This window comes from Entelurus aequoreus, linkage group LG13 (genome assembly GCF_033978785.1).
Source record: "Entelurus aequoreus isolate RoL-2023_Sb linkage group LG13, RoL_Eaeq_v1.1, whole genome shotgun sequence".
Lineage (NCBI taxonomy): Eukaryota > Metazoa > Chordata > Actinopteri > Syngnathiformes > Syngnathidae > Entelurus > Entelurus aequoreus.
In genome coordinates this window covers 24,403,867-24,426,968 of record NC_084743.1, presented here as the reverse complement: position 1 = coordinate 24,426,968, position 23,102 = coordinate 24,403,867, and the positions used below count along the sequence as shown (strand labels likewise).

Genomic DNA, 23,102 nt, shown 5'->3' with positions numbered 1-23,102 from the left:
CAAATACAACAGAGAGCTATATCACCGTCACTTGCCACTACATGGAGGACTGGCTGATGAGGTCGGCAGTCCTAGCCAGGGTTGGCTAAACTTGGCTTGCTTAATATTTTACTATCACGATCACCATTGTCTTTCAGGAATGTTTACTTGAAGTTGTTGTCAGCCTGTTTCAAGCTGACTGATTATTACATTAATGTTTACACTAATAGTTTGTGAGAGACAAACTAAGATGGGCATAGTGCATGCACTTTATTTTATTTTATGCAGTGACATGTTTTTCATTCAGTTCTTCTGTCAGCCTCACTTGAGCCCAAATGTTAAGTTGAATCAATGACTGTTCTTCTGCAGCAGGCTTAGGTTTACTTATTTTGCTGTTACTTACAATTTCAGGGATGTCTGCCTTATATTTTTTCAAGTTGACTGTCATATAGGCACTTTTCCCAGTTCAAGAGGGATTCAATTAATGTTGCAGCTTGCAGGCTGCTAGCCTTCTAATAGTTTGTGAGACAGACTAAGATGTGCATTGTGCATGTTGTGCACTTGATGTTACTTTATTTTTCTTGTCTTTACAGTAGTGAGTGAGTGACATGTTTTTTCACTTCAGTTCTTGTCAGCCTCACCTGAGTCCAAAGGTGAAGTTCTGCAGCAGACTGCAACAGCCAACAGGCTTACTTATTTGCTGCCTGCTGTTACAATTTTCAGGGATGTCTTCCTTGTATTTTTTCAAGTTGACAGATAGGCATTAGGCACCTTTCCCAGTTCAAGAGGGATTATATAAAATAAAGCTAGCTATTATGGCTGCTGCCACTACCAAGTCTTGCATGTGTGACAAGACTAAAGTGCACTTTATATTATATTCCTCATGTTACAAAGATGACTTACTTTTGTATCAAATAAACATTTGATTAGGGAATACAATGTCCTTTGTATTTTATACCAGCAAAATTTTGATTTTGATTTTGTACCTTATTGAGGGGAAATCTCAGATGGGGGGAAAACGCCGCTTTATCAACTAATCGATGATCGATCGATAAGGTTATCAACTATCAATTAATGAAATAATCGATAATTTGCATCCCTATACCTAACCCCCCTTCGCTCAAAGGATGGTCTGCTGCTGCTGAAGGACAAGGACGCAATTTCAAACAGGTGGAAAGAACACTATGAGGACCTCTTAAACAGGGACACTATACCTGAGATGGAGGCTCTTGACCAACTCCCACAACAACCCACAGATGAAAGCATGGGAGAACCACCTACCTTGGATGAGCTGCAGGATGCCATTGGAAAGATGAGGAACAACAAGGCTGCTGGGCCCGACGGCATTCCAGCAGAGGTCCTGAAGAAAGGCGGACCCGATCTTACCAAGCACATCCATGCCCTGCTTCTCAAAATATGGGAAGAAGAGGAAATCCCTGCACAGCTCAGAGATGCCCTAATTGTCTCCATATTTAAGAAAGGAGACAAGGCAGACTGTGGGAATTACCGTGGCATCTCTCTCCTGTCCACCATGGGGAAAGCCCTCGCTCGGGTTTTGGCCAACAGACTCACCCCCCTGTCAGAAAGCGTGCTTCCTGAGTCTCAGAGTGGATTTCGCCCAAGCAGAGGCACCACAGACATGATTTTCATCGCACGACAACTGCAAGAAAAATGCCGGGAACAAAACCAATCATTATATATGGCCTTCATAGACCTCACCAAAGCCTTCGACTTGGTTAACCGTCAGGCCCTTTGGGTGGTTCTGTCCAAGATTGGCTGCCCAGACAAATACATCCGGGTACTGACACTACTGCATGATAACATGTCAGCCACAGTGCTCAGTGGCAGTGGAGATGAAACGGAACCCTTTAGGGTAGACACAGGTGTAAAACAGGGATGTGTCATCGCTCCAACACTATTTTCCATCTTTGTTGCTGCTATCCTCCATCTCACAAACATACATCTGTCCCAGGGAGTCAAAATAATGTACAGAACAGACGGTCAACTCCTCAACCGCTTCAGGGCTAAAGGTCAAACCACCACCATATCCATCATGGAGCTGCAGTATGCAGACGATAATAAGGCTGAAACGACGCGTCGACGTAGTCGACGTCATCGGTTACGTAAATACGTCGACGCCGTTTTTGTGCGTCGTCGCGTCGCATAATGACGTCACACTACCGTCATGGCGAAGCGCAAAGCAGACGATCAAAGAAGACGATGCGAGCGGTGCGAGCGAGGGGGGGAAAGCATGCCAATAGTGTGGGAGTATTTCAATAAACGGCCTAATAATGTTGTTGTATGCACACTGTGTCGAGCGGAAATGGCCTATCATAGCAGCACAACGGCTATGAACGAACATTTGAAAAGAAAACCATCAACTAGTCAATCGTCCGCGCGAGCATACGTTGTCATCATTACACAAAAACATGAATGTGTCATTTGTATCTGCTAGGGGTGTAACGGTACGTGTTTTGTATTGAACCGTTTCGGTGCGGGGCTTTCGGTTCGGTACGGGGGTGTACCGAACGACTTTCTAAGCTAAAGCTAAAGTCTTAACAAGCTGCTTTGCTCCGTCTGCCTCTGTCTCAGCACGCAGCATTGTCCCACCCACACAACCATCTGATTGGTACACACGCAGCATTGTCCCACCCACACAACCATCTGATTGGTACACACGAAGCATTATCAGCCAATCAGCAGCGCGTATTCAGATCGCATGTAGTCAGCGCTTCAGGGTGGAGCAGATAGGTGTTTAGCAGGTGAGCATCACCTGCTAAACAAATGATAATAAACACCTCCCAGTCAACTACTAGTAACATCACTATGAGCCCGTTGACCTTCTAGAAACTTAAACTGCAGCTCAGCTCGCTCGCAATCCTGGCTTGAGGTGAAGGCTAATTAGCTCTCAGTTCCAGCCACATCGACCCCTTTTGAGCGCCTATTTTCAGCTGCTGGGAATATTGTAAACAAGAAAACCAAAGCATGTAGACATGCTAACATTTCTTCATTACAACTGTTAGACACTCACTGGAATGAGTAGAATTGGTTATTGTGTACTGTGTTGGACTGGATGTTTATTTTTGCACATTTTAAAAGCAATATTTAATGTTTACAGTGCTCCAGAATATTTAGATTGGCACTTTTTTGTATTGGATGTTTATCTTTATTTTTGCACATTTTAGCAAATAAGCAATACTTTCACTTTTGTTGAAATGTTTACACTGTTGTTACAGAATATTTCGTTTTGCACTTTTTTGTATTGGATGTTTATCTTTATTTTTGCACATTTTAAAGCAAAATAAGCAATACTTTTACTTTTGAAATGCTTATACTATTGCAGAATATTAAGATTTGCACTGGATGTTGACTTTTATATTTGCACATTAAAAAGCAAATAAGCTACTTTTAATTTTGTTAAATGTTAAAGGTTTTAAATGTTTACATTGTTACAGAATATTTAGTCATGTTGTTGTCAATGTTGACTGAGTGGCCATACTTCTTTTTTTTGGTAAATAAAAGCCATGCCTTTTGAAAAAACGGTCCTACATTTATTTTTTCATCTTCATTTTGAATAAAAAAATAATCGGCAAAAGGAAAAAATAATCTATAGATTAATCGAAAAAATAATCTATAAATTAACCGATTAATCGAAAAAAATAATCTATAGATTAATCGATAGAAAAATAATCGTTAGCTGCAGCCTTAGACGATAATGCCCTCGTAGCCCTCTCAGAAGAGGACCTACAGTGCACTCTGTCTGCTTTTGCGAAGGCATACAAACAGCTTGGTCTTGCCATCAATATAAAGAAAACCCAAATCCTCCACCAAACTGTAGTGCGCCTGTCCTGCCCCCAAACCTCTCAATTGACAAAATCCGACTGGAAAATGTGGACCACTTCCAATATCTCGGGAGCCTCCTGTCATCTAAAGCTGTCATTGACGATGAAATTCACCACCGCCTCAGCTGTGCCAGTGGGGCCTTCTCGAGGCTGAGGAAGCGAGTCTTCGAGAACCGTGACCTCCAAGCAAAGACCAAAATCCTGGTCTACAAAGCAGTTGTGCTCCCCACCCTTCTGTATGGGTCAGAAGCCTGGACCACCTACAGCAGGCACTTAAAGGCACTCGAGACCTACCATCATAGATGTCTCAGAAAAATCCTCAGGATCAGCTGGGAGGACCGACGCACCAACACCAGCGTCCTGGAGGAGGCTGGCTTGCCCACCATCACTGCCACGATTGCCCAAAACCAACTTAGATGGACTGGCCATGTAGTCCGCATGCCTGACTCTCGCTTCCCAAAACAAGTTCTTTATTCACAGCTTGTTGAAGGGAAACGGGCCCCGCGAGGTCAAAAGAAGAGATTCAAGGATAACATCAAGGCAAACCTGACAAAGTGTCACATAGACCTTAAGTCTTGGGAAGTCAAGGCAACAGACAGGACGATGCGGAGAAACCTTGTCCGTGAGGGTGCCGCGCAATATAATGACGACCTCCGCCATGCTGCGCAAGACAAGCGCAGACTAAGAAAGGAGAGAGCATCCACCAAGCAGGCCCAACCCAAGCCCACCACCACTACATTCCCTTGTCCACATTGCCCCAGAATAATCGGGTCCAGAATCGGCCTCTACGCCCACCTGAAGACCCACAAGGACCAGGAAGGAGGACAATCATACTCGACCACGAGTGACCGCCGATGATGATGATATAAACATGAGGATGACATTTAAATTACGTCAAAAATTCACAAAACAGATCAACGAGTGGACAGTAGAGGTCAATATGAACCTGAAGAATGTCCCATAAGAGAACTGCAAAAGGCCCTTTTGCCTTGAATGTAACAAATGAGAGAAATTCATTACAGGAGTCTAAAAAAATAAAGCAGAGTTAACTATATTGATAATCAGATTATCATAATCTACAGTGAGTATACAATTCTTTTTGTATAAAATCATTGTTGATTTATTCATAATCAGTCTGTCTAATCCGGGATTTTATTCATGTGGTCAGTTTTTAAAATAAGCTCTTTTATTACCAACGAAGGACAAACTGACATTTTGCATAGCTGAACCTTTTATTGTGAGAGTAACCAATTAGGTCTGTGCCTTAAATCTTTGAAAACTGAAACATTTGAATGAGATTATTCGAATCAAACCAATTTTGGCACTATGCCAAACAAAATGGTGTGATTGTTTTTCTATATTGTAACACATTCTTTAGGTGATGTCACTGCCAAAGCATGGAAATGGGCACGGCCTTATGGAATGTTTACAATGAAACTGCAACACAAATGTTTTTTTAATTTTAGCTCATATTTGAGAATAATCCCCACAAAGAGTAATACTTGTATAAATTAAATGTTTCTGACCTACATGTTATAGTATAACTGATACTAATGATTTTTTTCTTGTTAAAAAAAAAACAATACTATATGAATGAGTGTGTCTTTTGATCAGCTCTTTGTAAGGAACGGCTCTTTGAAAGGAACGGCTCTTTGAAAGGAACGGCTCTGGGTTCTTTGAAAGGAACAGCTCTTTGATAAGAACGGCTCTTTGATAAGAACGGCTCTTTGATAGGAACGGCTCTTTGTAAGGAACCGCTCTTTGTAAGGAACCGCTCTTTGTAAGGAACCGCTCCTTGTAAGGAACCGCTCCTTGTAAGGAACCGCTCTTGGCTCTTTGAACGGAACGGCTCTTTGAAATGAACCTTTGTCAGGAGCGGCACATTGAGAGGAACGGCTCTTTGAGAGGAACGGCTCTTTGAAAGGAACGACTCTTTGAAAGGAACGACTCTTTGAAAGGAACGACTCTTAAAAAGGATTTTAAGTGCGCCTTACGGTCCTGAAAATACGGTACCTGCGGCTGAGGCGAGTGTTGAAGTTTAGATATTTTAATTTATATTTCATTAATAAAATGTGAAAGTAATATTTTGACTAGAACATTTATGTAGAAGAGTGTGGATTTCCGCGGTTTTGCAGACATTTCACATGCCTGTACACATAAAAATATAGAAATGTATAGAAATAAAATATGTTTATTTGGATTCACTTTTAGGGTTCATAATTTTAAAGGGAAGTAGTTCAAGCATACACACAGCAAAACGCAAATTTGTATTATGTCCACGTGTTATTGTAGTTTTATTTATACATTTTATTATTTGTGATTGTTTTTCTATATTGTAACACTTTTTAGGTGATGTCATTGTCAAAGCATGGAAATATGGCACCGCCTTATGAAATGTCTACAATGAAAATGCAACAAAAAAAATGTAATGACCGACCTACATGTTATCTATAAGTGATACTAATAATTGTTTCCTTGTTAATACTTAAAACACAATACTATAATAATGAGTATGTCTTTTGATCAACTCTTTGAGAGGAACAGCTCTTTGTGAGGAACGGCTCTTTGAGAGGAACGGCTCTTTGTGAGGAACGGCTCTTTGAATTAAAAAGAGGAAGTCATATTTTTACTTGACAATTAATGTATAAGAGTGTGGATTTCCACGGTTTTGCAGACATATCACATGCCTGTAGACATAAAAATATAGAAAGCTATTGTGGTTTTATTTATACATTATTTGTGATTGTTTTTCTATATTGCAACACATTTTTTAGGTGATGTCACTGCCAAAGCATGGAAATATGGCACCGCCTTATGGAATGTTTACAATGAAAATGCAACAAAAAAAATTTAATTTTAGCTCTTATTTGAGAATAATCCCCACAAAGAGTAATATTTGTATAAGTTACATTTTTCTGACCTACATGTTATAGTATAACTGATACTAATGATTGTTTCCTTGTTAATAATACATAAAAAAAACAATATTGTATGAGTGAGTCTGTCTTTTGATCGGCTCTTTGTAAGGAACGGCTCTTTGTTAGGAACGGCTCTTTGTTAGGAACGGCTCTTTGAGAGGTACGGCTCTTTGAGAGGTACGGCTCTTTGCGAGGTACGGCTCTTTGCGAGGTACGGCTCTTTGCGAGGTACGGCTCTTTGCAAGGAACGGCTCTTGGCTCTTTGAAGGGAACGGCTCTTGGCTCTTTGAAAGGAACGGCTCATGGCTCCTTGAAAGGAACGGCTCTTAGAAAGGAACGGCTCATGGCTCTTTGAAAGGAACGGCTCCTTGAAAGGAACGGCTTATTGAAAGGAACGGCTCTTTGAAAGGAACGGCTCATGGCCCTTTGAAAGGAACGGCTCCTTGAACGGAACGTCTCATGGCTCTTTGAAAGGAACGGCTCCTTTAAAGGAACGGCTCATTGAAAGGAACGGCTCCTCGAAAGGAACGGCTCTTAGGAATGAGCGGCTCATGGCTCTTTGAAAGGAACGGCTCTTTGTAACGAACGGCTCTTTGTAAGGAATAGGGTTGGGTATCGAGTATCGATTGGAACCGGGACTAACTTTCCGATTCTCCCGGAATTGTTCAAAAGTTTAAATTTCGATTCCTATTTTCGATACCCATTCCGCCGACCGGAAAAAAATACGTCTGCCGAACAGGAAGAAGAAGCCGCTGAACACCAACGAAGAAGCGCCCACCGCCGGAAGTGTTAGCATAGCCGAGCGAGTCAGTCAAGCTCAAGCATGGATAGCGGGCGTCGGCGGTCGAAAGTGTGGCTTGACTTTACAAAAAAAAATTAAAAAAACGCGAAATAACAGAGCTCCATGTCCATAAAGAAACTAGTGGAGAGAGAGCTGCAGATGTACCAGGACGTTCCACCGATACTTATGTCTGAGGACCCTGCTGCATGGTGATGGTCCGGTGGAACCAACAAAAGACTTATCCTTTGCTGTCAGATCGCGCTTTCTCCTATTTATGCGTTCAAGCTTCTTCCACACCCAGCGAACGTGTATTTTCCACAGCAGGAGACACTATCTGTCCAGAACGCTCACGCATCCTGCCTGAGAAGGCGGATATGGTCATTTTCCTAAACAAGAACTGTCCCTGATTTTATACTGTACCTGCTGCTAATCTGGACTGGGTTTTGCAAGTTGTTTCTTATTGTTCATTTGCTTTTCTGCACCAGGTTAGCCCATCAGTGGGAGCATGGTAACATTTTTAAGTACCTGCAGCATCATACACTTGTGTGTGTAAATGTGTTTTCATGACGTTTTCAAAAATAAAGCTCTCTTGAGGAAAGTGTACCCCTGGGAAAATGTATTCATAATTTATAATATTTATATTCAAGTTCATAGATTTGATATTTATATTCTAGTTGAAAACAGCCCTGTGAGGAATTTATAGTAAAGTTCATAAAAAGTTAATAGAATTAAAATTGATGGAGAATGTCAGACTATTTCATTCAGAAAGACTGTAGGTTAGCTAGCTCATTTAAAATATCCTAAACTTTTTTTTTTACCCTGCCTCTTAAAATTATCGGAATCGAGAATCGTCAGGAATCGGAACCGTTCGAATTCAAACGATACCCAACCCTAGTAAGGAACGGCTCCTTGAAAGGAACGGCTCTTTGAAAAGAACGGCTCTTTGAAAGGAACGGCTCCTCAGGATCCGGCTAGCTTCACAGAGCCATAAATCCCATCTCTACCTCCCACATGAAGCTTCTCAAGACATGCACCATTTGATTAGAAATAAATATAAAAATAATAAGTGTGACAGTTCAGTGTGCATGTATGTGTCACGCCGCTCGGTGCACTGCACGTGGTGGGGATGATGTCAAGCCTCTCTCAACATGCGGTCTTAATCGCACTGGAAAACTCGACCGGCCAGTCTTTTTAGACAAGACCCAAAAACTAGCAAACGCCTTTAAGCTCCACGGAAAGCCTGCTAAATCCACCTGGCTCCTCCGTGGACACAGCTAGCACCCTGCTAGCTGGCACAGGTACACCGCCGCTTCTAAAACAATGCAACACTTCCAACCGGCTAACATTAGCTAGCTGACGACACACGGGGGAAACGAGCATTTGAAGAGTAGACGTCGACTAGCACAACCTTTTAAACATTTCTGTTGGGAAGTCAAAGGTTCAACAAGTGCTGAACTGTGGCGTGCGGAAGGCAGCTAGGGTCCATGTTGTGGGAGTGAATGAAGAGTAAATGCGTTTTTATGTAGTTACCTCACTCGAGTGCCGTGTGCAGCTCCTCTCCGCTCGGTACCAAAAAAAAAAAAAAGAAAAAAAAAAAGGCGCTTCCGCGTATGATACGTCAGTCGGTGCGCAACAGCTCATTCGCCAATGCTTTCTACGCATTATCCTGAAAACCACAAAGGAGGTGGAGCAGCTACTTACGCAGTTTGCGTATACAATGGCAGGGATTGCATGGCGGTACTGCGGCAGGCTGTCATGTCACGTGACCGGGCGGGGAGTGATCACACAGCAGTGTCGCCATAGTCGTGTGGATCTTAAATGTGTTTAAACTAGAGATGTCCGATAATATCGGACTGCCGATATTATGGGCCGATAAATGCTTTAAAATGTAATATCGAAAATTATTGGTATCGTTTTTTTATTATCGGTATCGTTTTTTTAATTTTTTTATTTTTGTTTTTTATTTATTTTATTAAATCAACATAAAAAACACAAGATACACTTACAATTAGTGCACCAACCCAAAAAACCTCCCTCCCCCATTTACACTCATTCACACTCATTCATACAAAAGGGTTGTTTCTTTCTTTTATTAATATTCTGGTTCCTACATTATATGTCAATATATATCAAAACAGTCTGCAAGGGATACATCGTAGTGACACTGATTTGAAAATATTTAAAGGCTTGCGTAATCAAGTAGTTAAACAGCTCAGAATGTCCCAATCAAACTACTACATCCACATGCTATTAGAGGCCAAAGGAAATGGCAAAATGATCTGGAAACTACTACACAGCCTATTAAACCCAGAGGGTAACACCACCCAAACCCAATATAAACTTAAAGTAGGAGACAAAATCATTACTGATTGTACACAAGTCTCAAATGAGTTCAATAAATTCTTTATAGAATCTGTCAAAAACCTTTCCTCTGGTTTCTCTTGTAGGACTAATGATGATCAAACAACAGACATACCTAATGAACAAGACAGCTCATTTCAGCTCAAGGAGGTTAGTCAGACAACTGTCCTAAATGTCATACATGACCTAAACACCACATACTCAAAGGATATTTATAACCTAGACACAGCTTTTCTTAAAAAATATAGCGGCATCCTTATACAGCCTCTTACCCATCTTATTAATATTTCCATTAAAACTGGGCAATTCCCAGATGGATGGAAAACTGCACAGGTAATACCACTTTTAAAATCTGGTGATGCTGGAATGACATCTAACTATAGACCTATCAGCCTTCTTCCAGTTTTATCTAAAGTCCTGGAGAAGATTGTTTCGGAACAACTAATGCACCACCTTGAGACAAATCACTATTTGACTCCCCTACAATTCGGATTCAGACATAACCATTCTACAGAATCTGCCACTTGTTTTTTAACTGAAAGGATCAAACATTCTCTTGACAAAGGACAGGTGGTCGGTGCAGTATTTCTAGACTTAAAAAAAGCATTTGATACAGTCAATCATGACATTTTAATTTCAAAACTAACTAAATTCAATTTATCCAAACAGTCATTGTCCTGGTTTGAGTCATATCTAAAGGGCCGTGAACAATGTGTCACCATTAATAATGTGAGATCTTCCTTCCGCAAAATAGAAACAGGGATACCTCAGGGTAGTGTCTTGGGACCTATACTATTCAGTCTATACATCAATGACCTACCAGATGTATGCACAGATATAGATTTACAGATGTATGCGGATGACACAGTGGTATATACATCAGGTAAGACCTGTACTCTAGTTGCTGAGAAGTTAAATGCTCAATTAGACAAAATAGCATCTTGGCTGGAGTCATCCTGTTTAACCCTAAACACTAAAAAGACTAACTCTGTCTGCTTCTCCATAAAAAAGCTACCTCAAACAAACCTGAATATAAAAATTAATGAGGAGGTCATTGAACAAGTACCTGAAGTCAAATATTTGGGCATAATCATAGACTATCAGCTGAATTTTAAAAGTCACATTAAGAAGATGTGTAAAACCCTGAAGGCAAACCTAGGCTGTTTTAAGATTATAAGACACTGCTTAACTCTTAGCTGTGCTTTTACTTTTATGAATGCAATGATTCTGTCACACATATCTTATGGCTTAACCACATGGTCCCAGGCACACCAGTCATCAATCAAGACCATTGAGTGTCTTTATAACCGCACCTTGAAAGTTCTAGACAAGAAGAGTATACGATATCATCATTGCCAAATTTTAACCAAATACAATATTTTAAGTTTTACCAATTTTATTTTGTTACACACAGTCAAACTGGTTTTTAAATGCTTGCATAACTCTGCTCCCCAATTGCTCTGCAAGGCAATTACAAGACTGCAAAGTGGTACCAGATCTACCACCCGAGCAGTGTCAAAAGGCAACTGTTGTGTTCCATTCCGTAGAACATCTTTTGCCCAGACTGCCTTTTCAATAAAAGGACCACAACTATGGAACTCTTTACCGGACACTTTGAAAAGTATACCTGCACTTGTCACTTTCAAAAAACAAACAAAATTATGGCTAGTTGAGCAACAATCGTGTTCCCATGTTTAGTTTTTACTCATTTTTACTAATTGGTTTTTATCTAGTCTGCACTTTGTCTGTGTTATTATTATTATTATTGGCTTTTATCTAGTTTGCACTTTGTCTGTGTTATTACTATTATCATTATTATCAACTCACTCTATTTTTTATTTTCCTATTTTAATGATGTTGGATCTGTGTTGTTGTTGTTGTTGTTGTTGTTGTTGTTGGGGACAAGTGTTGTAAATTAGCTTTGGCTACAAACACTGTGATGCATGCATCGGATAACTGTTTCAGATGTCTATGTTTTTGTATCTGTCCCTATTTCAAATAAACCTCTATAATAATATAATAATGACTGTGCGTGTTGCTGGTCCACTAATAGCACTAACCTTTAACAGTTAATTTTACTAATTTTCATTAATTACTAGTTTCTATGTAACTGTTTTTATATTGTTTTACTTTCTTTTTTATTCAAGAAAATGTTTTTAATTTATTTATCTTATTTTATTTTATACATTTTTTTAAAAAAGGACATTATCTTCACCATACCTGGTTGTCCAAATTGGGCATAATAATGTGTTAATTCCACGACTGTATATCGGTGTCGATTGATATCGGTATCGGTAATTAAAGAGTTGGACAATATCGGAATATCGGATATCAGCAAAAAGCCATTATCGGACATCCCTAGTTTAAACGCTTTAAAGGCCTACTGAAACCCACTACTACCGACCACGCAGTCTGATAGTTTATATATCAATGATGAGATCTTAACATTGCAACACATGCCAATACGGCCGGGTTAACTTATAAAGTGCAATTTTAAATTTCCCGCCACACTTCCGGTTGAATACGTCTAGATATGATGACGTATGCGCGTGACGGAATCAGTTGATGCGGAAGTATTGGTACCCCATTGAATACAATACAAAAAAGCTCTGTTTTCGTTTCAAAATTCCACAGTATTCTGGACATCTGTGTTGGTGAATCTTTTGCAATTTGTTTAATGAACAATGGAGACTGCAAAGAAGAAAGTTGTAGGTGGGATCGGTGTATTAGCGGCGGACTACAGCAACACAACCAGGAAGACAGAGATGGATAGCAGACGCATTAGCCGCCGAACTCACCTTAACTTCCTCCGTTTCGCCGACCGCATCTGTGATCGGGTGAAGTCCTTCGTCGCGCCGTCGATCGCTGGAACGCAGGTGAGCACGGGTGTTGATGAGCAGATGAGGGCTGGCTGGCGTAAGTGGATAGCTAATGTTTTTAGCATAGCTCTGTGATGTCCGGTTGCTAAGTTAGCTTCAATGGCGTCGTTAGCAACAGCATTGTTAACCTTCGCCAGGCTGGAAAGCATTAACCGTGTATTTACATGTCCCTGGTTTAATAGTATTGTTGATCTTCTGTCTATCCTTCCAGTCAGGGATTTATTTATTTTGTTTCTATCTGCAGTTAAGCACGATGCTATCACGTTAGCTCCGTAGCTAAAGTGTTTCGTCGATGTATTGTTGTGGAGATAAAAGTCACTGTGAATGTCCATTTCGCGTTCACGACTCTCATTTTCAAGAGGATATAGTATCCGAGGTGGTTTAGGATACAAATCCGTGATCCACAATAGAAAAAGGAGAGAGTGTGGAATCCAGTGAGCCAGCTTGTACCTAAGTTACGGTCAGAGCGAAAAAAGATATGTCTTGCACTGCATTCTAGTACTTCACTCGAACTTTCCTCATCCACAAATCTTTCATCCTCGCTCAAATTAATGGGGTAATCGTCGCTTTCTCTGTCCGAATCGCTCTAGCTGCGTTGAAAACAATAGGAAAATGTGAGGAGCCTTTCAATTGACTACGTCACGCTACTTCCGTTAGGGGCAAGGCTTTTTTTTATCAGCGACCAAAAGTTGCGATCTTTATCGTCGTTGTTCTCTACTAAATCCTTTCAGCAAAAATATGGCAATATCGCGAAATGATCAAATATGACACATAGAATGGATCTGCTATCCCCGTTTAAATAAAACAATTTCATTTCAGTAGGCCTTTAATGCTATTCAATAATTCTATTACATTAGTACAGCTATTATATTTCAATATAATGAGTATTCCAAACATAGGCGCCAATCTACATTTCTGCCAGTGGGAGCTAGGTAAATAATGTCAATAATGATTGTAAATAATGTAAATAATTCAATGTATATACTCTGATGATTAACTTGTGTGATGACTGTATTATGCTGATAGTATATATTTGTACCATGAATTGATTGACGTGGACCCCGACTCAAACAAGTTGAAAAACTTATTCGGGTGTTACCATTTAGTGGTCAATTGTACGGAATATGTACTGTACTGTGCAATTACTGTTATATTTTTATTCTCATTGTTGCTTTTTATTTTTATTCTATTGTAATATTTTTCTATTTTGTTTCCATTTATACCCCCATTATTTACTTTTTACTTTTTAAATTCGATCTCAATTTTGTACACTGCTGCTGGAATTTTAATTTTCCTCAGGGAACTCTCCTGAAGGAATTAATAAAGTACTATCTATCTATCTATCTATCTATCTATCTATCTATCTATCTATCTATCTATCTATCTATCTATCTATCTATCTATCTATCTATCTATCTATCTATCTATCTATCTATCTGTCTATCTATCTATCTATCTATCTATCTATCTATCTATCTATCTATCTATCTATCTATCTATCTATCTATCTATCTATCTATCTATCTATCTATCTATCTATCTATCTATCTATCTATCTATCTATCTATCTATCTATTTACTAATAAAAGTTTCAATCAATCAATCAATCAAGTGTGTGTGTGTATTAGTGTTGTCCCGATACCAATATTTAAGTATTTGGTACTTTTCTGTACTTTTCTAAATAAAGGGGACCACATTATTGGCTTTATTTTAACAAAAATCTTACGATACATTAAACATATATTTCTTATTGCAATTTTGTCCTTAAATAAAATAGTGAACATACAAGACAACTTGTCTTTTAGTAGTAAGTAAACAAAAAAAGGCTCCTAATTAGTCTGCTGACATATGCAGTAACATATTGTGTCATTTTACATTCTATTATTGTGTCAAAATTATGAGGGACAAGTGGTAGAAAATGAATGATTAATCTATTTGTTAATTTACTGTTAATATCTGCTTACTTGATCTTTTACCTTGTTCTATCTACACTTCTGTTAAAATGTAATAATCAATTATTCTTCTGTTGTTTGATACTTTACATTAGTTTTGGATGATACCACAAATTTGGGTATCAATCCGATACCAAGTAGTTACAGGATCATACATTGGTCATATTCAAAGTCCTCATCTGTCCAGGGAAATATTTATTTATAAACATAATATACATTTTAAAAAATGAAAGAATGTTTTGTGATGTTAAAAAATATTGATGTAATCATAGTAGTATCAACTGGATACGCTATTGTACGTGGTATCATTACAGTGGATGTTAGGTGTAGATCCATAAATGGCGTTTTTTTATTTTTATTGTAGCGTCCTGGAAGAGATGGTGCTGCAGGGAATTCTGTGAATTTATTCTGTAGTGTTTATGTTGTGTTCCGGTGCAAATATTTTTCCAAAATGTGTTTCTCGTTGTTTAGTGTGGTTTCACTATACGGCACATGTTTATGACAGTGTTGGCATTGTTCATACTGCCACTCTTCGTGTGACATGTATGGCTGTTGAGTAAGTATGCCCTTTATTCACTTGTGTATGATGCATTCACTCACTGGATCGGTTCGCAGCCGAGTGTGAAGCGACTGGGTTAAGAATCAGCACCTCCAAGTCCGAGTCCACGGTTCTCGCCTGGAAAAGGGTGGAGTGCCATCTCCGGGTTGCGGAGGAGACCCTGCCCCAAGAGGAGGAGTTCAAGTACCTCTGAGTCTTGTTCACGAGTGAGGGAAGAGTGGATCGTGAGATCGACAGGCGGATCGGTGCGGCGTCTTCAATAATGCGGACGCTGTATCGATCCGTTGTGGTGAAGAAGGAACTGGGCCGGAAGGCAAAGCTCTCAATTTACCGGTCGATCTACGTTCCCATCCTCACCTATGGTCATGAGCTTTGGGTTATGACCGAAAGGACAAGATCACGGGTACAAGAGAGGAGCCAGATGAGGTGGTTCGGGCATCTGGTCAGGATGCCACCCGAACGCCTACCTAGGGAGGTGTTTAGGGCACGTCCGACCGGTAGGAGGCCACGGGGAAGACCCAGGACACGTTGGGAAGACTATGTCTCCCGGCTGGCCTGGGAACGCCTCGGGATCCCCCGGGAAGAGCTAGACGAAGTGGCTGGGGAGAGGGAAGTCTGGGCTTCCCTGCTTAGGCTGCTGCCCCCGCAACCCAACTTCGGAAAAGCGGAAGAAGATGGATGGATGATGCATTCAAAGTCAAGATGATTGTGTCATCAGTTCATTATCAGGCACAATAAAGCCTTTGTCAGATGTTGTTATTTATAGACTAGTTTATTTGTGACTCTTTTATTGTGTGAAAGGGACCAAACATGGGCAGCACGGTGGAACAGGGGTTAGTGCATGTGCCTCACAATACGAAAGTCCCGAGTAGTCCTGAGTTCAATCCCGGCCTCGGGATCTTTCTGTGTGGAGTTTGCATGTTCTCCCCGTGACTGCGTGGGTTCCCTGCGTGGGTTCCCTGCGTATACTCCGGCTTCCTCCCACCTCCAAAAACATGCACCTGGGGATAGGTTGATTGGCAACACTAAATTGGCCCTAGTGTGTGAATGTGAGTGTGAATGTTGTCTGTCTATCTGTGTTGGCCCTGTCATGAGGTGGCGACTTGTCCAGCGTGTACCGCGGCTTCCGCCCGAATGCAGCTGAATGCAGCTTGTGTCCTTGAGCAAGACACTTCACCCTTGCTCCTGATGGGTCCTGGTTAGCGCCTTGCATGGCAGCTCCCGCCATCAGTGTGTGAATGTGTGTGTGAATGGGTGAATGTGGAAATAGTGTCAAAGCGCTTTGAGTTCCTTAAAAAGGTAGAAAAGCGCTATACAAGTATAACTATTTACCATTACCATTTGCCATTTAAAGGCCTACTGAAATGAAATGTTCTTATTTAAACGGGGATAGCAGGTCCATTCTATGTGTCATACTTGATCATTTCGCGATATTGCCATATTTTTGCTGAAAGGATTTAGTAGAGAACATCGACGATAAAGTTCGCAACTTTTGGTCGCTGATAAAAAAGCCTTGCCTGTACCGGAAGTAGCGTGACGTCACAGGTTGTGGAGCGCCTCACATCTGCACATTGTTTACAATCATGGCCACAAGCAGTGAGAGCAATTCGGACCGAGAAAGCGACGATTTCCCCATTAATTTGAGCGAGGATGAAAGATTTGTGGATGAGGAAAGTGAGAGTGAAGGACTAGAGGGCAGTGGAAGCGATTCAGATAGGGAAGATGCTGTGAGAGGCGGGTGGGACCTGATATTCAGCTGGGAATGACTAAAACAGTAAATAAACACAAGACATATATATACTCTATTAGCCACAACACAACCAGGCTTATATTTAATATGCCACAAATGAATCCGCATAACAAACACCTCACCCCTCCCGTCCATATAACCCACCAATACAAATCAAACACCCGCACAACACACTCAATCCCACAGCCCAAAGTACCGTTCACCTCCGTAAAGTTCATACAGCACATATATTTCCCCAAAGTTACGTACGTGACATGTACATAGCGGCACGCATGTACGGGCAAGCGATCAAATGTTTGGAAGCCAAAGCTGCGTACTCACGGTAGCGCGTCTGCTATCCAACTCAAAGTCCTCCTGGTTGTGTTGCTGCAGCCGGCCGCTAATACACCGCTTCCCACCTACAGCTTTCTTCTTTGCTGTCTTCATTGTTCATTAAACAAACTGCAAAAGATTCACAAACACAGATGTCCAGAATACTGTGGAATTTTGCGATGAAAACAGACGACTTAATAGCTGGCCACAATGGTGTCCCAATATGTCCGCACAATCCGTGACATCACGCGCAAACGTCATCATACTGAGACGTTTTCAGCAGAATATTTTGCGGGAAATTTAAAATTGCACTTTACTAATCTAACCCGGCCGTATTGGCATGTGTTGCAATGTTAAGATTTCATCATTGATATATAAACTATCAGACTGTGTGGTCGGTAGTAGTGGGTTTCAGTAGGCCTTTAACTAATATGCTAACACATTTTTTAGTATTACTAATTTACAATGGCATTCTTTTTGTATTGTTTCAGTGTCACAAATTCCTCATTAAATTCACCAAAATGTCACTATGGACTAGTGGGTCCATGACGATGACTTCTGTTTTGTTTGATCATCCGTTTTACTGCCGTGTTACAGACACCATTTGAAAACAATTAAGTAAATAAAAACATTCACAAAATCTTTCTGCGTAAATAACTTATTTCTTAACGTATAATCCTGTGGATTATACTCCAGTGTGGCTAATATATGGATAAATATTTTTTTCTTCTAAAATTTAGTGGGTGCGGCTTATTCACTGGTGCACTCTATAGGTTGGAAAATACAGTAGGTAAATGTATCTGACTGTAAAAGTGAAAGATGTCAGAAATATCAATACCATAGTATAGTACAGATGGGTACACATATACTTCAGTACTTTCACAAAGTATTTTTACTGTGTTACTTTACAACACTGGTTATGATGTCCATAAAACCAGTAATGGAACTTAATGTTCTACTGCATGTTCTACTTCATGCATCATCATAGTTAAAACGTAACTTGTTTTATACAACAGTTCACATCTTTTTTACACTTGTATGACCGCAGTTAAGAAATGTGTGAAGAAAATGTGTGTAATCGAGTTGCCTTCATCGATTATCCCTCTACCCGTATCATCAAGAGGTGAGTACATTTTATTTTGTTTCTGTTTTATCTTACTTAACGAGTGTAACCGTTAAAAAAAGCAGCAATTGATCCATATTTACAAATTTGGTGGTTAACCATCATACCAAAAAAAGATGGTGAGGTCCCACTGTAATTCAGAATACTCCTATATGATTGCTGTTCATGAGTCACAGGGTAACTTCGAAGGCCTGATGAAACACATTTTTGATTCAACAAAGACGTAAACATTGTGGCCTTTCTGATCATTGAGTGCGCCATCCGCTGTGCATCTAGGTTATCACATTTGGAAGACTGGTATGGGGGTAGACCACCGAATACAATGATTGACAGATGGGAGTGTATACTGTACTTGCAAGAGGGCACCGGTTTACAATCGCTAAATCTAGATAGGTTAATCCAGCTTTAAAAAGTCATAAACTTTACAAGTGTTTTCCATACAACATACTGGAGATAGTGTAAGCTGCATTGTAAAAAGCGAGATTAAACCAAATGCATGTGCATGTAATCAACTAAACATACTTACAGTAGTGCGGGCGGTGATGTTTGGTTCAGGGCGGGGGTCAGCAACCCGCGGCTCTAGAGCCGCATGCGCCTCTTTACGCTAGTGGCTACCTGGAACTTTAAAAAAAAATGTATGAAAATGGAAAAAATGGGGAGGAAATATATTTATTGTTTTAATATAGTTTATGTAGGAGGATAAACTTGACACAAACCTTCCCAATTGTTAGAACTCACACTGTTTATATAAAACATGATTCTCTTATGAGAGTATTTGGCAAGCGCGGTTTCACCCTAGTTTGTTTACACGTACAACTTTCTCCGACGCTGCCACAGAAAGACGTGTTTTATGCCACTCCTGCTTTGTTTCATTTTGTCCACCAAACTTTTTATGCTGTGCGTGAATGCACAAAGGCGAGCTTTGTTGATGTTATTGACTTGTGTGGAGTGCTAATCAGGCATATTTGGTCACTGCATGACTGCAAACTAATCAATGCTAACATGCTATTTAGGCTAGCTGTATGTACTGTACATATTGCATCATTATGCCTCGTTTGTGGGTATATTTGAGCTCATTTAATCTTCTTATATCCTCGGTGTATTTAATTTGTATTTGCATGTTTCATGACACATTATATGTATCTAATATTGGCTACATTTCTGATAATTATTTGCGTGCCATGTTGTTCCATACCACAGCAAACGTTACCCAGCTTGCAAAGATTGTAATGAAACTATTAAAAGAAGACTGCCGTTTCCTTTATCTTGGACACACACATCTATACCTTTGGCCGTTCTAAGACAGTAATTTCCAGGAGTTATCTCACCTTCTGAGAAGCCTCTGTTTTACTAATGTTTTCCAATGTTGTAACAATGTGTATAATAAATACTACATTTCAACATTTATGTAAGCAAAGATTTGCGTCAGCCTGCGACACGTAGTCATTTTGATAGTAGGCTACTATAGCTAATATAAACACTTGCGTTATGTGTTGTCTTCCTTATAAGACTTATGTAAGACTTTTAAAGTAATTTTGATAATAGGCTAATATAGCTAATATAGACACTTACATCATGTGTTCACTTCATTATATCACTTATATAAGGCTTTTAATTTTTTGCGGATCCAGACAGATTTTCTTTTGTGTTTTCGGTCCTATATGGCTCTTTCAACATTTTGGGTTGCCGACCCCTGGTCTAGGGTTTAGGCCACACAAAGCCTAGGCTGGATTGGATACATTCTTAATTTGTGTCTGCCGTCTAGAACAGGAGTGTCCAAAGTGTGGCACGGGGGCCATTTTTACACATTCTAAAGAAAAAATTAAAACATCCCAGTTTAGAACAATACACATATAAACTAGAATACGCAGTTTCTACCAAAATTGCGTGGAAATGCTGGACTATGCAAGCCGCTTAAATGTACAAGTCAAACATAAATGCTAACGTTAACATTCTAACAGTTAGGCTCTATCAAGTATCAAGTCATATGACTAAACCGTATGCATGTAAAATTAATTTAAAATGTTGGCATGCTATTGATTGATTGATTGATTGATTGATTTAGACTTTTATTAGTAGGTTGCACAGTGAAGTACATATTCCGTACAATTGACCACTAAATGGTAACACCCGAATAAGTTTTTCAACTTGTTTAAATCGGGGTCCACTTAAATTGATTCATGATCCAGATATATACTATCAGATATATACTATCCTCATAATACAGTCATCACACAAGATAATCACATTGAATTATTTACATTATTTACAATCAGGGGTGTGGAGGGGGGGGGGGGGGGTAGGATATGGACAGCAAGTAGTGGACATAGAGAGAGAGAGAGAGAGAGAGAGAGAGAGAGAGAGAGAGAGAGAGAGAGAGAGATCAGAAGGCATAAGAAAAAGTATCTGCATTTGATTGTTTACATTTGATTATTAGCAATCCGGGGAGGGTGTTAGTTTAGGGTTGTAGCTGCCTGGAGGTGAACTTTTATTGCGGTTTTGAAGGAGGGTAGAGATGCCCTTTCTTTTATACCTGTTGGGAGCGCATTCCACATTGATGTGGCATAGAAAGAGAATGAGTTAAGACCTTTGTTAGTTCGGAATCTGGGTTTAACGTGGTTAGTGGAGCTCCCCCTGGTGTTGTGGTTATGGCGGTCATTTACGTTAAGGAAGTAGTTTGACATGTACTTCGGTATCAGGGAGGTGTAGTGGATTTTATAGACCAGGTTCAGTGCAAGTTGTTTAACTCTGTCCTCCACCTTGAGCCAGCCCACTTTAGAGAAGTGGGTAGGAGTGAACTCATGCTAACAGTTAGCATGAGTCAAGTACCAAGTTATATGACTGAGGTGTTGGCCTGCACAATTGGCTTATAAAGTTAGCATGCTAACAGTTAGAATGCCTCAAGAACCAACTCATATGACTCAGAGGGCTGCAAAATTGGCCAAAAAAAAGATAGCATGCTAATGTTAGCACGTTAACATGAGGCCCTTTTCCACCAGAGGAACTTTTGCAGGAACTTCCCCACTCACCGGGGTAAATCAAGTTCCCCCTGTGTTTCCACCAAAAACTACCCGGGTAGATTTAGTTCTTCAGGAACCTTGCGGAGTTCCTCCTAGCCATGTGCGACTTTTCGAAGATACCCTGAACCTTTTCGGGGGCAGGCTGTGCTGTCGAACGCTGAACACGACTGCCATCGCGGAGTATGCGAGGACGACTTGTTTATTTCTTATTTTCTTGTGTATTTCTATTACAACAAACTTGACAACAAAGAGAAAGAAGAATGAAAGGAACTTTCAACTTGCAGGAACCTTTGTGGGGCATTTGTGTGATGAAGAACGCTGATCAGTGGAACTATCTTGCATTGTTTTTTACTGTCTTTAAACTCTATCTATGCAGTTTAATGTTGTTTATTATTTGTACACACTTCGTTTCGATACACAAAGCTACGAGAAGTGGACTGACTCTTATAAACGTATTTAAGGAGGAGTATGAAGCCAGACTTGAAGCAATGACCTCAGCTGCTTACGACTCTGAGACTTTGTTGGATCAATGTGAAATAAAGGAGGCAGTACACGAGTGGAATAAAGCTAAATAACATCAAATATTAACTATTTACTTGTTTTAAAAGTAGCCAGTGACACTTCATTTGTGTAGTTATTAGCCTCAACCTGTCTTGAGCAAACAGAATGCTAATGCTAACAAGCTAACGTTATAACCGATGTGTTTGTGTTGTTGGTGTGAGATAAACACTGACATTTATTATTTATATATTGTTATTTACAGCTGAAATGGAACACAAAGAATCGCCTGACCCTCATGAATTCATGACTTTCTGACCGTTTGACATTGCGACAAAAACCTGACTTTTTATGAACACTTTATTTTGTTAAACCATATCGTTTTGTATATGATTGACTTCATTTACTGACTTTTTAGTAAAAGAACTTTGACATAATATTGTTTGTTTAATTACATGGTATCATTGTAGAAATACACTAAACCACTCCTCCATAGGTAATCAACCTGATTTGTATAAACTACCCTGAACTGTGAAATACGGTGGAAACACAAACCACACACTTCTACAGGAACCTCTAGTTCAGTGGTTCTTAACCTGGGTTCGATCGAACCCTAGGGGTTCAGGGGTTCGGCGGAGGTCAAAACACACCCGACTCATCGTGTAAATAAAAACTTCTCCCTATCGGCGTATTACGGATACGGCAACAGCAGAAGTCACAATGATTTGCAGGTGTGTAATTTGTTGTGAGTTTATGCACTGTGTTGGTTTTGTTCTTTGAACAAGGTGATGTTCATGCACGGTTCATTTTGTGCACCATTAAAAAAACATGGTAACACTTTAGTATGGGGAACATATTCACCATTAATAAGTTGCTTATTAACACGCAAATTAGTAACATATTGGCTCATAACTAGTCATTATTAAGTACTTATTAATGCCTTATTCGGCATGGCCTTATTATAACCCTAACCCTTTAACCCTAACCCTAACCGTAACCAAATAACTCTAAATTAGGTCTTTGTTACTTAGAATATGTTCCCCTAGTGTCCAAAAAACTCTAAATTAAGTCTTTGTTACTTAGAATATGTTCCCCATACTAAAGTGTTACCAAAAACATATAACTTTG

General features: G+C 39.9%; 1 protein-coding gene across 1 annotated transcript in view; it reads right to left on the bottom strand.

Annotated features, from left to right (window-relative positions):
- The window catches only part of slc39a10 (solute carrier family 39 member 10), a 71,993-nt gene extending 62,884 nt beyond the window's left edge, over window positions 1-9,109 (bottom strand). Inside the window, exon 1 of the mRNA XM_062067605.1 lies at window positions 9,051-9,109. The gene's annotated coding sequence lies outside the window, so the exon portion shown is untranslated. The remainder of the gene's footprint in view (window positions 1-9,050) is intronic.
- Between the last annotated feature and the right edge of the window lie 13,993 nt (window positions 9,110-23,102).